General features: G+C 45.1%; 1 long non-coding RNA gene across 1 annotated transcript in view; it reads left to right on the top strand.

Annotated features, from left to right (window-relative positions):
- The first annotated feature begins 6,864 nt into the window (after positions 1-6,864).
- Positions 6,865-12,166, top strand: part of LOC131382539 (uncharacterized) — a 5,967-nt gene continuing 665 nt past the window's right edge. Inside the window, exon 1 of the long non-coding RNA XR_009212091.1 lies at positions 6,865-7,363. This is a non-coding gene — a long non-coding RNA (uncharacterized LOC131382539). The remainder of the gene's footprint in view (positions 7,364-12,166) is intronic.

The raw sequence follows: 12,166 nt of genomic DNA, 5'->3' as shown, positions 1-12,166 counted from the left end.
GAATTACTGATCCAGAAAGCTGCTCCATGCTGATCCTTGGGGTTCAAAACCCCATTGTCAAATCCCTGACCTGCATCTTTTCATGTCCTCAGAAGATGCGGAGACACCTTTAAGGAGGCACATTTAACTTAAATGAGTGCGAAGAATGTTGACCTGTACAGGGCTGAACAAAAAGCAATGCAAATTAAATGCAAACAGAAAATCTGAACATCCCTGACCAAAATCAGTGACAAAACGCACCAGTATGGAAACAACACTTGCAGAGAGCTCTGTTGGAACTGCATGGCCTCATTTCATTCTCCTCTCTTTCATTTTAGAGGAAATCAGCATTAGACAAGCACAGTTTGTCCTGTTTCCCCAACAACAATGGCTTTTGAAGAACATGCTTTTGAAGTACAGGATCGTGGTGTTTGGGGACAAAGATGATGGTTGTGGTAGTAACAGACCTCCTAACACACTGATCAGATTCATATTTTTCTATTACAGTAACTGTGTGTCAAGTAATAGAACTTACCAGCAAAACTAACCATGGCCATACTGTTCTTTTATTTCCTAAGAAATAACATTTTCAAAAGTGACAAAGGACTCTCTGACAAAGGCCCAGCAATGGATGTGAGAATGACTCAAGTGGAGAAAAGGTCCTCTCCGTGTGGTTAACTTAATGCCCCACTTGGTTCGTTGACACAAAAACAGGTCCAGCCAACGCATTTTCACATCCTGAGGATCTGCTGCCATCCCAGCAGAGATGTGCTCTGGCCAGGGCCCAAAAGATGGGCAGGGCTCAAAAGACAGAACCAGGCACCCTGACAGCATAGAAAAAGAGATGGCTTTCTGCTTTCCACTTTCCTTGGTTGAAAACAGGGAGACCACAATGTTCCTTTCTTTTTCCTGCCTCTCTATTGGGAGAAATACGAACTTTCCAAAGGCATTCACCATCCACTTAGCAGAAACATCTGTCAGCTTTAGCTACCATCAAAGAGAAAACATCTCCAGAGAAGGAATATCCCACAGGGTAAAGCAAGGGACAAACCTAGAGAACACTCGTGACCCGTTGCTCTAGCTCTGGGGCAGCAAAGGGGCTGCAGCTCTGTTCAGAAGAAAGCCCTGCTGATCTCTAGGTTCTAGGAGCTTTGCTAAACAAACCCAGAATGCAGGAGGTCATTCACTGAGTTAGCAAATGCAGGTGACCAGACCTTTGAAATTAAAAAAAAAAAAAAAAAAAAAAAGGCACGTGGGTCAGGTGTGGTGGCTCACGCCTGTAATTCCAGCACTTTGGGAGGCCGAGGTGGGCAGATCACTTGAGCTCAGGAGTTCGAGACCAGCTTGGCCAACATGGTGAACCCCCATCTCTATTGAAAATACAAAAAAAAAGAAAAAAAGAAAAAAATAGCCAGGCATGGTGTTGTGTGCCTGTAATCCCAGCTACTCGGGAGGCTGAGGCAGGAGAATCTCTTGAATCCAGGAGGCAGAGGTTGCAGTGAGCCGAGATCGCACCACTGTACTCCAGCCTGGGTGACAGAGCGAGACTCCATCCAAAATAAGAAATAAATAAATAGGTCATGTGATGACAGAGTGTGATGACAAAGAAGGGTGGTCTACAAGGGAGGAAGGGCTGGGGGATCTGCAGAACCAGTGCACAGCCCCTTTCAGCCAGAGAGCAGCTCCCCCTCAGGGCAGAAGTGACTGTGCCCATCTCTAGGGAGATGAGCTCCGCACAGAAGCAGAGCATTTTCATCAGGCTTTCCCACAGCCTGGCGAGAATAGCTCCTGAAATCACCCAACGCCCTCTGTCCTGACTCCACCTCTGCCACAGCTACTGCAGTTCTTCGGTCACCCTGATAATCGAAGGCCACTCTGGAAAGGTGTCCACTAGGAACGACTGGCACTCTGCCTTGGGACACCAACATTCACTGACGCAGACACCGCAAATTATTTCTAAAGATCGTGCACATCTTTAAGCTCTCACTCTTTTCTTAAATCCCAGCTTTTCCTCCGCCCCACCCTCTCCTGGCCACGAAGGTCAACTCCTTGGCAGCTGAGACAGAAAGGGCAAGACATCCAGGCCAGGGCTGGGGCCCACTGGCCTGGGGCCCTACGTGCACTCTGGGCCACATTTCATGCTGCTTGCCCATGTTCCAACTCCGGGTGAGGGCTCTGGGGATATGCATTTTAAAGCAATACTGTAATAGTCTGGTGTGCAGCCCAGTGTCTGGTGAGTCCAGTTTTGGTGAATTATTGCTCCCAGTGGCTTACTAATTCACAGGGAAAAGAAAAAAAAATCTAGTTCCCAGATCAGCAAAGTGGAGAAGCAGAGTCCTAAACAAGTATCCTCATGAGGGCAGTGTCCGGGCACTGGGACAGCAAAGCAGCCCGCTGGTGCCACTCCCAGCAAGTCATTGTGTGCCCGTCAGAGCTTCCAGAAAGCTATTCCTAAAACAAGATGGGATCAAGCCACAGAAAGCAGGTCCAACCTAGTGGTAATGATGAAAAAAAAAAATAGCCCCTAAAGGGAGAAAAGGGGCAAAGTGGTGAAATGCTGTATAATTTAAATGCATTTGGAAGACTCTCCTCTCCCAACTGTCAGAGCAGAACACCATGCTGCTTTCATTTTTAAAAAAACAAAACAAAAACCTCCAAGGAGAAGAACACCTAGCTATGACCATCATTTCCTTTCCTCCATGGCTTCCCTCTTCCACCTTTATCCCTTAAAGCAGTGGCTCTCAACCAGGGGCTTTGCTCCCCCACCCCATCCTAGGGACTTCTGGCAATGTCTAAAAATGGGGGGGCATGCTACTGGCATCTATGGGTAGAGGCCAGAAATGCTGCAAAATGTCCAGCAATGCTCATGACAGCCCCCACGACAGAATTATCCAACCCAAGATGTCAACATGCTGCTGTTGAGAAACCTGGCCTTTAGAAGCAGTCTTCTAATCTTATTTTCTAAGAATAAGAAAATATTATTCTTAGTTTAGCCTGCAGCTAAACAAAATGTATAGGGGAGGATTCACGATGAGGAAGGGGGCAATGGTGACTAAGAACTTCACAAAGTCCTGAACCATTCAACCTTCATTCTGAGAGGATGGACGATCAGCTTTAGTGATTCACTTCTCTGATTATAAGTATCATCTTCTGAAGTCCATTAAGTGTTTAGTCATGCCCTGTGTTTTTGTCAAGTGGTAGGCAAAGGGAGTTAAGTGGAACCTCAGTCCCCTAAGAGTTTATCATCTAAGATGGGTAACAATGACTAGGCAGAGATATAAAGGTGAGACGGACAAATAACCAAACTACAGAGTAAGGCCAAACCAATTGCAGAAGCTAGGAGCTGAGCACAGTGTGACGAATGGGGAGGGCAAGTTATCCAAGTGAGTAGGTGGCATTAAAGAGAAGAACTAGGGACAGCATCAATCTGCACCTCCATTTATCCATTTGCTTTCACTAATATATGTACCACATGCTTCTGGGCATGCAGAGATACATTTCACACCCCAAGCACTTGCAATCAAGCCAGCGTGATAAGATTCATACACGAATAAGCAAAACACAAAAATTCCATTCTGAGAGGTATAGCAAGTACAAGTCACAGTGCTTAGAGAAAGAACTGATGCCTGCATGTGGTGGAACTGGCATTTGGCTGGGCCTCGGAGTGTGGGGGCTACTGGGGAGCAGAGCCTGCCTGAGAACCTAGGGCAGGGTGGCAGCAGGGGTGTTCGCTGTCCTACAGACAAGAATCTCCAAAAATGGAGTTCTGGTTTAAGGTGTTTGTCCTGGCTTCTCTTTTGGTCACTCAACAAAACTTTCTGTGCCTCATTTTCTCTCTTCTTCCCATTTCCAAGCAACAAAACCATGTCCATCTACTCTTATTAAGAATCTCCAAGAGTGGTGGCTCATGCCTGTAATCGCAGCACTTTGGGAGGCTGAGGCTGGAAGATTGCTTGAGGCTAAGAGTTCAAGACCAGCCTGGACAACATAAGGAAACCCCTTGTTTCCAAACAAATAAAAATAAAAATTATTTGTGTGTGTGTGTGTGTGGCAGCACGCGCCCATAGTCCCAGCTGCTCAGGAGCCCAGGAGTTCAAGGCTGCAGTGAACCATGACTGCGCCACTGCACTCCAGCCTGGGCGACAGAGAAAGACTCCGTCTCAAAAAAAAAAAAAAAAAAAAACACACACCAAGTGAAGCTTTATGGAGCTTCATGCAAGATGATCAACATGCACCAGGTTCGAGGGAGATGCCAGCAGTTATAGCTCACAGGCTACCTCAGGTTTTTCTCTTTCACATGCTTCTGGCCTTACCCAGTAACAGCAACTCTGAACACTATCCAAGCAAAACGTCGTATGCTTTGAAGACGCACTAGTATTTCTACAGGCTAAACATTTTCCAGAACAAAATCTTTACCAAAGCTGCTAACAAGCAGTCAGATAGACTGCCCTGTGAGCATTCTCCTCCAACAATGAACCAGCAGAAAGGTCAGCAGCCGGACACAGAAAGAGGAGAAAGGTCCTAAATAAACACAGTTTAATCAACCGTGAAGAAACCAAAAAGTTGCCCGAAAGTGCTTTGTTAATGGGAGAAGCAAGGCCCCTGCCCTCAGAGAAAGGCAAGGAAGGTTGAAGGTCACTTCAGCTGACCAGAGGATGCCATGGTGGCAGTGACATTCCCTGGTGGGAATCTCAATGGAAGACGCAAACGCAGAAGAGAAGGAAGAGAGAGGAGAAGCCGACAGGTGGACCTTTTCCAAGGACATGGCAAGCAAATATTCCCTAGAAAGAAGATGAAAATTTAGGTCAATAAGATGGAAAGACACTGTTTTTAGAACCACTATGACGACTTCAGAGTTGGTTCTCCGTCAGGCTTTTGTCCATCAAGTCTGTCATGTCTGATTCCAGACTCCTCAGGATATTTGAAAAAAACTAATTTATTTGAATTACATCAATGTCCTTTACTTGCATCTAAAAAATCAAGGTCAAGCTATGCTGATATGTGAGAGAGAATTGAGATGAATGAGGGCTGACTCCCAGTCTCTGCCCCTGTAATTACTTTCTTTGTAAGCCTGAATACCCAATCAGACGGATGCCTTCTCAACACATTTTTTCATATTTATGAAATACCTTTGAACGATGAAATCTGGAAACTCTGGCAACATCTGTGTCCAAATATATCCAAGCGTGTTTATGTTTTTAATTGAAGATCAAACAATTTTAGATGAACTCATCTATGGTATCATAGAAACTGCATATTTTTAGGTAATTCTTGAGAGCATTTTGCAAACTATTAAAGTAACTTGATATCATGCTATATCTTTAAAAGATATTTCTCAGCTGTGAATACTATTGGAATGAAATCGAGACTTTTCAAAAAAGTCTGCAGCATGAAAAGGTTTGCATATGAATTCTGATTCCATTAGAAAACTATTTCTTTTAGGACTCTTTTATCATTCTCTATTGGTTCATTTAATATGATTGGTTTGTTCTTATTCTAATTAAAGATGCAATTTACTAAAGAGTCTAACTTCACTAAGGCAAAGTTTAAAAAGCTTCTAATCAGATATTCTTGGTAGGCAGGAGAACTATAACCTTCAAACTCTCTGATGTTGTATGAAGCAGCTCTCATCTCTACACAAAGATTTTCACTTCTGTGATCTGGCCTGGTAAAACATTTATTCCTTTATACTCAGTCCTAGTTTGTTTTAGATCTGGGCCTCTGGGCCCATTAATTTGTATAGGATGGTAATTTGTGTAGGAAGACAGGTGTGCTGTTTTTCTTCAATCCTTGAGGATATTAGGAAAAACTTTAACCAATTAAGGGATCCCATCACCTGACGTTTCTTTGGGGAAAATGACTTTTGAAGGCATGTGGGGATTATCAAGGAAATAATTTTCTCTTTAAATTACATGTTTGTACATAAGAGGAGTGTTGAGCAGGATATCAAGAGGCAGTGGTCACTCATGGCACTATTTTCAAAGTTAGTTAAACCAGGAAACCAACTCTCATTTCCCCAGTTTAGCTTTTCATTTTTAAAAGTTGCTGAATTCAGGTACATCTCAATTGCTCGTGGTAATAAAGGAGACATTAGGCGTGGATAACAAGACTGCAAATGGTGAGTAAAGCAAGACACCAGGGATCGTTTCTTTCCTGTTTATTAACATTCACTCCAGGCTGTATACTTTGGTTACCATGGTCGCGTGGTGTCTGATGTCACAGGCCAAACCATATAAAATCACAGAGGCCATAACAGGCAGCAGGAGCGGCCTGGCTTTGTCTGAGTCAGGCAGCCCAGCGTGTGGGATGCCAGGCTGGATGTGCTGGGCCTGACCAGCCGCACGCTTTCCTCTTCTCTTGCCTCTGCCTGCCCCCTGATGGACAGTTGGGGTAAAGCATGGGAGTGCTCCTTTGGGGGTCTCAGTGGGGCTGAAATACGACTCCTCCCATAGGACAGCCTGCCTCCCCCAGCCTTGTTCTCCGGCAAAGTCAATTTCCTGGAGAATCAAGGCTCTGCCTCAGATGTTCAGAGCCTCCGCAGGATGAACACCTCCATCTCAATTCCAGGGGCCTTGATCAACCTGTGCCTCCCTTGATCCCCAACTTGTGGGCACCTTCCCTTGAGCAGTGCCCCCACGAGGTACACCTTTCCAGGGAAACAAAAATCATTCCTTCTTTGGGTCCTGCAAGCTGTAATGAACCAATACAGTACTGTGCTATTGAACATAGAAGCCCCTTGTGTTTCGAAGAGTACATCTCTACAGCCATTCGTTTATTCATCAGAAACCAGCTAGAAGCCAGGCCCTGTGCTGGGACCTGGAGACATGGAAGAAACTGGGCTGAGGCTCCCGCCTTGAAGAACTTGTGGCCCAGGGAAGGGACAGTTCATCTGTCACTGATTGCCACGTGACAGTGTCTATGATGCTAAAAAGATGCCAGTGCTGTGCTGCAGGAGCAAAGGCCGTGGAGGAAGAGGCTTTGGCTTTGTTGTGAGTTCTTGCCAGAGCGAGGCAAAGCCAGTCACCGCTTTGTTCAGATGACTCAGGTAAATAAATGAGGCCCCACAGGCTGTCCTGACACCACACACCTCTAGAATACCCTGGCTGTGCTGGGAGCTACTGGTGTCAGCTGAGTATTTTCATCCCTGTCCAAGTCACAATGATCTGACTGTACCAGCCTGTGTGGATGTCGCTAAGAGGAGGCAGACAGCGCCATGAGCTCCCTTAGATGATGATCGGCATGATGTTCCTGCTGTGGCAGCGCTCAGCTCTTGCCAATGCTCTTCTCTGCTTTGCTCACTTTAAGCCTCCCTTAATTTTTTTGAAGCCCAGTTTCCACATTGCTGATTCACAGATACGCAAGACTCAGGCAGGAAAAAGAAAAGGTAATTATTTCAAATTACTCAGGTGCCCTCCTTGACTCTGGGATCTCTGTACAGACTTGCACTTTAAAAGCTGAGGGTAATGATGTTGTCATTTGTGTAGGAAAGGCTGGAAGAAAAACACATTAGTGTTCTTCCAAACTCTTGACTTTTGGAAAAAATTAGCATAGAGAGGATGGATGCTCAGCCATGGCCTGACATCGAATGCCTAATCCAGAGGTAAAGACACCTGCACAGTCCCATGCACTAGCGAGCTTCCTAGGGACAAGGGCAGTGCTTTGATCACCTCTCTTCCTCGTGCAGTAAAAGTTTGTTGGATGAATGGTTGTCAACTCTAGTCCTGTCAGTCCTCCCTGAGTCCTGAAAGAAACAGAAATTAGGAAATAAAAACAATTAGCAGGTCCTATACTCCTAGATTTAAGATTTTTGAACAAATAAGGGAAAATTATTTGCCTGCTACAAAACTGCTAAGAAAGATGACAATGAAGGAAGGGTGGGAATCATCTAAGGGAAAGAAGAGGGGAATCAATTGCTCCACCAGTGGCTTGCTGAAAAGGTTTCCACACTTGTAGGAAAATAAATCCCCCACTGCCAAGAGTAGAGGCCCCAGCAAGGGCAGTCACAGCAATGGTGGCCATCAGGTGCCCTGTGCAGCAGAGGGGAGCCATGGGCAGCAAGCAGATCATGCCTGGGATAAATGCTGTGGGGGCTGTGCTAGGGGTGGCAGTAACACATGGAGACTCTCAGTAAGGGTGCCTAAGGTGTCATCCACTCCCAACTTGACCATTCCTCCCCTCCCCAGAGGAGAGCCAGCATCAGCACCTAAGGGAGGGAGGGCTAGTGTGGCTGGATGGGGTGGCAGGGGTAGGAGGCACAGCCAAAGGCTCTGGAAATCAGCTTGAAATCTTAGGTTTTCCCAGAGGCTGCTGTAGCCTGGGGGAATGGAGTTACATCTAACTGTAAATGTTGTTCACACTCAGTCTAAAGAAAGTCCAAAAGTCATTTTAGGATGGTGGTGTACTTCAAATTACTTTTCTATGCCCCAGCTTTGGGTTCCACTAAATTCTCATTCTTCCCGCATTTCTGTCTTCCCTCCAGGTACCCCCAAAGAGCACCCATAATTCATTCATTCATTCACGTATTCAACAAATACTGATTGAATCCCTGTTCTTTACCAGGTTATGCTAGGTACCAAGAATATAGGGTCAGCAAAGGCAGGCATGGTCCCTGCCTTCAAAAGGAGAGGACCTTGATCAAACACCCACACAAATTAACATCATTGCAATGTGTCAGGTCCTGGGTATATAATAAGGGGATTTGGTTAATATGGGACGTCAGGGAAATCTCTGAGGGAATGATGAGTGAAATAAAATCTGAAGGAACAATAAGATTAACTAAGCCCAGTGGGTCCTGGGCATCCCCTAGAGTGGGGCTGCACATGTGTATTCAAGGCCATGAAAGATGGCAAGTGTGACCTGAGTGCAGACAGCAAGGAGGTGAGATTCTCAATCAGGCTGGGGAAGGCCATACACGGGGAGCCACTGAAGTGTTGAAGTGGACAGGTGATGTGATCCAATGTGCATTTCAGAAAGAGTTTGATCTCCCTGTGGAGAACAACTTGGAAAACGTCATTACTAAATGTCATTAGACCAGTTAGGAAGCCATTTGCTACAGATGAGCTGGGGTCCAGCAGAGGAACAATGGAGGGGAAAATGATGATGGGGTAGATAGACTTACAACATATTCCACTCCTGAAAGATCTTCCAACAGCCTTGCCCTGCAATGAGCCCCTCCCTTCATGGGCTAGATCACCATCTGAGAGAAAAAGCACAATCTTCCTTTCTTTCAGCTTTGTCCCTAAGGATGTCCCTTTATCTTGTCCCTTGGGATGCCTTCATGGTTTCTTTCTAGCTTGCTCTAAAAATGAAGTAAAGCATGTCCATGATACCTGGGACATATCAACTTCAAGGTCATGGATTGAAATGATGATAACTCAAATTATAGGACTGTCAACTTTCAAGCCCCCCTGACCTTAAATGATGGATCAAGGGGCTGGGATCAGATCAAGAGAGCTTCAAACCACTGCTGGCTGCGGGAGCATTTAATCTGCTGACTGGATGCTTAATATAATATTGGAATATATATATATATGTGTGTATATATGTGTGTGTATGTGTGTGTGTGTGTGTGTGTGTGTGTAGTCCAATTACCCAAAGTGGTCTTCTTCCAAACATTTTAAGGATGCTGTAATAAGATCCCTGCATCAGGTGAAAGTGGAACTAGCTACCAGATGTTCTCTTCTGCCTGGGATCCCTGCTCCTGCAAGACAGTCAGTAATCCGTTCCAAGAATGATGTTTTACCACGGTGCTGTGCTAGGCACCAAGGATTGGAAGACGAAGAAACATTTCCTGTGCTCCTGGAGCTGCAGCCTAGCAGGCCTACAAACAAGGACAGTGCCATGGGATATGCTGCAGCACATGCAGAAGCAAAGCGCTGTGGAGACCCCAAGGCCGGATGTAGGGGCTCTGCCTGGCTGAGTTAGGAAGGTTCTCCAGAGGTCACATCTGATCCAGGTGTCAAGGGATAAGCAGGAATTTATCTTGTGAGGAAGAGGTAGCTGGTTGTTTCAGCAAAAGAAATAGCTCCTAAAAAGACACCTAAGAGTAAGATGTGCCCCAAAAGTGTCCCCAGGGGTGATAAAGAGGCTGTAGCAGGAGGTAAGTCTGGAGACAGAACTCTGGTGGGGTTACTGGAGCAGGAGGGTCTGTCTGCTTTAGGGAATATACTGTGTTAGTTTTCTATTACTGCATAGCAAATTACCCCAAAACTGAGAAGCTTAAAACAGTCAACATGTGTTATCGTATAGTTTTCATGGGTCAGGAACACAGTTGTAACTTAGCAGTCCTCTGGCTCAGGGTCTCACAGGCTGTAATCAAGGTGTCAGCCAGGACCAAAGTCAACTCAGAGTTCTGCCAAAGGAGGGTGAACTTCCAGGTTCACTCCTGTGGCTGCTGGCTGGAGACATCCGTTCCTTGCCACATAGGCCTCTCCATGGGGCAGGTCCCAACATGGCAGTTGGCTTAGAAAGAGAGAGAGACTTTTTGTAACCCAATCTTGGAAGTGACATCCCATCACTTTTGCTGTATTCAATTTGTTTAAAGCCAAGCACCAGGTCCATCCAGCCCACGCTGAAGAAGAGGTTACATGAGACCGAGAATACCAGGAAGTGATGATTATTGGGGGCTGTTTTAGAGGCTGCCTACAGCATATACCAAGAGCTATTTATGGCCTCATTGCAGCATTATCCCACTCTGCATAAATTATAGAGAAAGACATATAATTTTATTGCATATTAGTTTTTGTTGATGGGTACATTCTGGTCCCTAGGAGCCCTGAAGAACAATGTGCTTCATTTCACAGCTCTCCCTAAGGATTTTATACAACCCACTTGGCACTCACACTGTTATTATTAAATGGATTCAGCCAAAAGCTGCCTGTGGGGGTAGAGATCGGTGGGAAGGTAGGGCGGCAGAGAAAGGAAGTGCTCAGGACCCCAAATTGAATAAAGAAAAAGGTCACATGCCAACTGCAAGTTAGAAATGAATCTGAGTGAAAGTATCCTGGTTGACAGCTCACACACGATGCCAACTTGCCACAGCTTGGCAGCGCCTTTGGTTTTCCCACATGCAACTGAAAATAGCTAGCATTCATCCTAAGGGGGTGCTACTAAAATAAGTAACTACTTGGAGCTATATACCTCACTGCTCATTCAAGCTGGAAGCAGTCTGCAATTATTTTGCTGAAATTAGATACAAATTAAGTCGCCACTTCCGGAACTCTTTCTCCTGTGCTATATTACAAAAAAGAAACCGATTTTTGAACTCGGACAGCTTAGATGTTGCTTTTTAAAAATAAATGTGATCTCTGACAGAATATCTAAAATAACAGATTATTGATTTTTAATCTCTCAGGAGATCTAACTTCACGATCTAGTTTTCCTGATTTTCAGACCCGAGTTAAGTTGCTATGGATATAGAGTGACAGGCCAGTGAAGGAAACTGGGGACAGGGAGTGACCTGCCCACAGGTGAGATACACTGTCTTTAAACTTGTTAGGGATAGAAAAGGGGGCTAGCCTAGAATTGTCCTCTGGGATGTAAGGGAATGGTCCTGCTCCCACTTTTTAAATAGCGGTTTGAAAGTTTTCTCAGGGTGTGCATACATTTGGACGTACAAGTTCTGCTATGTTTTAAAAAGCAAAACAGAACAAACATACATGAAAACAAACAATAATAATGATAATTTGGGTCTTTCCTCAAACTTGACTGGAAGTTACTGGCACACAAATAGTAGAGGTGTTTGGGGGTTTTATGCTATGAACGAGTCCTTGATTTATACTACCTCAATAAAGCAACACCTTCTTTTGACCCACCTTTGGAAGAAGAAGGTGAATTTCTAAGAGCCCGGCTGCTCTGGACCCTAGGAGGCTGTCATGACTCCCAGGGTAGGAATGTTTCTCCACAACTTTGAATTTCAATTTCCCTTTACAAAAGGCAAAATTTGTTGTATTCCCCATTGTTGGAGATATTAGTCATGGATGAAACACATTTAAAACTCCCCCTATGCCCTGCTTCTTGCCCACCCCACGCATTCCCACTCTATATCCTCATTCCAATCTAGTGAATCTTAGAAATGACACATTGAATGAAGAGCTTTCCAGGTAACCTTTCCTTCTTGGTGAAGTTTTCTTTTTGCGGGATTTTGGTGTGTGTGTGTGTGTGTGTGTGTGTGTGTGTGTGTGTGTGT

The sequence above is a fragment of the Hylobates moloch genome, unplaced genomic scaffold (genome assembly GCF_009828535.3).
Source record: "Hylobates moloch isolate HMO894 unplaced genomic scaffold, HMol_V3 SCAFFOLD_44, whole genome shotgun sequence".
NCBI classification, from domain to species: domain Eukaryota; kingdom Metazoa; phylum Chordata; class Mammalia; order Primates; family Hylobatidae; genus Hylobates; species Hylobates moloch.
The sequence above is the reverse complement of the archived record's forward strand: the minus strand, read 5'-3'. Positions and strand labels throughout refer to the sequence as shown.